Source organism: Oryzias latipes, chromosome 18, assembly GCF_053564925.1.
Source record: "Oryzias latipes strain Hd-rR chromosome 18, Olatipes_Hd-rR_3.1".
Classification (NCBI taxonomy): Eukaryota; Metazoa; Chordata; class Actinopteri; order Beloniformes; family Adrianichthyidae; genus Oryzias; species Oryzias latipes.
Genome location: NC_136254.1, coordinates 13,579,981 through 13,583,266, shown reverse-complemented (window position 1 = coordinate 13,583,266; position 3,286 = coordinate 13,579,981).

Here is a 3,286-nt window from a genome sequence, read left to right as displayed (position 1 = left end):
GTAGAGTTCTGTCGCCTACTTGGGGTCTCTGTGAGCCTTTCTTCCGGTTTCCATCCGCAGTCTAATGGTCAATCAGAACGGCTCAACCAGCAGTTGGAAACCAGCCTCCGTCTCCTCTGTGCTCGGGAGCCAGCTTCATGGTCCCGTAACCTGGTCTGGGCAGAATACGCTCATAATACGCTGCCTTCGTCTGCCACAGGTTTATCCCCCTTCCAAGTGGTGTATGGTTTCCAGCCTCCCCTGTTTGCCTCCCAGGAAGGGGAGGTCTCTGTCCCTTCTGCCCACGCTTCTGTCAGGAGATGTCAGCAGGCCTGGCGCAGGGCCCGGCGGGCTCTCCTACGGACTGTAGAGGCTTATCGCACCAGTGCTAACAGACGAAGGGTTGCTGCTCCTTCCCACCAGGTGGGCCAAAGGATTTGGCTGTCTACCGCTAATCTACCTCTCCGTGTGGAGAACAAGAAGTTGGCACCACGGTTTGTTGGACCATTTCCCATCTCTAAGGTGATCAACCCGGTGGCTGTTCGTCTGCGGCTGCCCAGAACGCTCCGCATTCATCCTACCTTCCACGTCTCCAAGGTGAAGCCGGTTAAGACCAGTCCTCTTGTTCCTCCTGCCACTGTCCCGCCTCCAGCCCGGTTCATCGACGGAGGTCCCGTCTACACGGTCAGGCGTCTGCTCCGTTCACGCCGCCGTGGACGAGGGTTACAGTACCTGGTGGATTGGGAGGGCTATGGCCCTGAAGAACGTTCATGGGTTCCTGCTCGTTTTGTTCTTGATCCTGCTCTAATTACCCAGTTTCATGTGGACCATCCGGACCAGCCCGCACGACCGTCGGGAGCCGGTCGTTAAAGAGGGGGTACTGTCATGGCAACCGCCGCCACGCCCCGCAGCGGCTGCTCATCAAGGTGAACTCTCCTCACCTGCTTACGTCAGTATATATTGCGGTCGCAACGCTCCGTTCCTTGCCGGAACGTCTAAGTGTTTTACTAGACCACCAGCCTGCTCTCACGCTCTGTATTCCAGTCTGCCGCTCGTCTGCAAATCCGGATCTCCGCTCCTCGCTCTCAAGTCTGAGTTCCCTGGCTGCCTATCGTTACTTCTGCCGCTCATGCTGAACCAAGCTTTCTCCTGAGTTGCTGTTACTGACTCACCTGTTGCTGGGACCACCTGTTCCTCATCGCCAAGCTCTGCCTCAAAACTCAGCTGTAAGACATCTCCTCTGCTCCACTCTGTTACGGACTTCCTCATTCAGGAATTGGCGTCCCGCCCCCTTCCATGAACACTGGACTCTGCTCTGTCTGTTTCTCTCCCCTCACTCCTGGCCTCCCACAGGTCTGTCTCCACGCCCCCTGGTGTCAAGATTCTGCATAACATCCTGCCTGCTCTGGCCCCCTTTAAATAAACTAAAGATCTTGTACTCCTTGGGTCTGTCATCTTTTGTTGGTCCTCAAGTCCTGGTTGTGACAGACATACTGAGGAGCGCGGGGAGACCAACTCTCAGCTGCAGAGAATGTGAACAGGAAGAGAGGAAAAGCAGGTAAAGAGGCGGAGGAGGGGCTTTGGCTTCAAACTCTGTCAGAGAGATGCAAACACGGGCCTCAGATTGAGACGCAGCTTTCCCTGCGGGAGTTGAAGCAGAGACTTTCCCTGGGATGATTTTATAAACCCAAACATTGAAACATGATTACCAAGTAGAACTCTTCAAAATAATAAACCTGATCTCTCCACATTCTCAGTGTCTACCATGCATTGATAAACACATTACTCCATGCAGCGATCAGACCAGAACTTCAGCTGGTGGCTCCTCCCAACGCGACCGCGGTATCATCCTTTTAAGAACACAATGTGCATTTGCAGTGATGTATGTTTCAGAGGATGTCCGATTGGCCAATCTACATGTCAATCAAGTCCCGTACTTCTCAGTGAGGATTTTGATTGGCTGGTGGATTTTTAAGAAGTACTTTTTTTTATCTTTTCTGGCCCGCGATCTACACTCATGTCCTTGAAGATCGACGTAATGAGCACCTTTGAATAATATATACATGCATAATATATATAATGATGTCAAAACGGGTTTTGGCTCCGGGTGCTTTCTTTTCATTAGGGGCGGTCCCAAATGGCTCTTTGAGTAAAAAAGGTTGCCGACCCCTGGGTTAGATGATGGAGCTGGCAACCGTGCTCCAGCAACACAGTAGCAAACCCCGCCGGGTTCGTCTGGCTCTGAACTACTGCTGCTGGATACAAGTTTGGTGAAGTATTCTGTCACAAGAACAGGCAGATCTCTCCCTTTGGTCACCGGTGGGAGCAGTCTCCAGAGTGCTGAATGCACTTCATCATCTGTAACACTTTTTTTTTCTTCTCTGAAAATAGGAATTTCTTTTCTTAATCTGTCTTCCCTGGATAAATAAAGGTTATATAAAATAGATAAATAAACACTCCTGCGGGCCGGAACGGTCCTCCGGCGGGGATCTGGTGTGCAGCAGGGCCGGCAGCAGAAGCAAAGGAAAAAAGAAAGTCCACTCAGTGTACACACAGTGATGTATGTTTCAGAGGGTGTTCGATTAGCCGTTTTGCATGTCAATCAAGTGACATATTTTATGCTGAGGATTTTGACTCGTTGACAGATTTTTTAGAAAATATATTTTTATTTCTTTGTATATTAGTCTTTGATGGCCCACGATCTATCACATCCTTGGACGATCGCGATTGACGTAACGAGCTTCCCTGTTCTAAAGTTACTGTATTGATAAAGTCTGACAGACGGACTTATCTCTGACCATTGACTCACTTCATGCACCTTATAGTTTGTTGTGGCTTATATATGACATCATTTTGAGGGGGGAAAGTCATTGACAGTGCACCTTAAAATCTGTGCGCTCTTTAGTGGGGAAAATACAATTTTGAAATGGATAGTAGAAAAAAATCAGTTTCATGGCTTTTTGAGGCATCAAAAGGAGTTTTTCAGGTAAGACATGAACATGCCATGAACTTCATGAACAATTATTTCCAACAAAACAGATTTCTTTTCAGTAGTTTTTCAAGGACAGAGTGCATTTTCATGCATATACGAATGAAGAGATGTGGGAAAAAAAACTATAAAATGGATGAAGGCTTTGGATTAAAGACACTACTAGTGGTGATGGAAAATGGTGCTAATTCAACATTCGGGTTTGTCTATTAAAGTCACATAGGAGGTCTAAGACAATTATGCCTCGGTGACTTTTAGACATTTAGGGGCCCTCTGCCACACATTAAGAAATACCATGGGGCACAAGACACAAGCCAG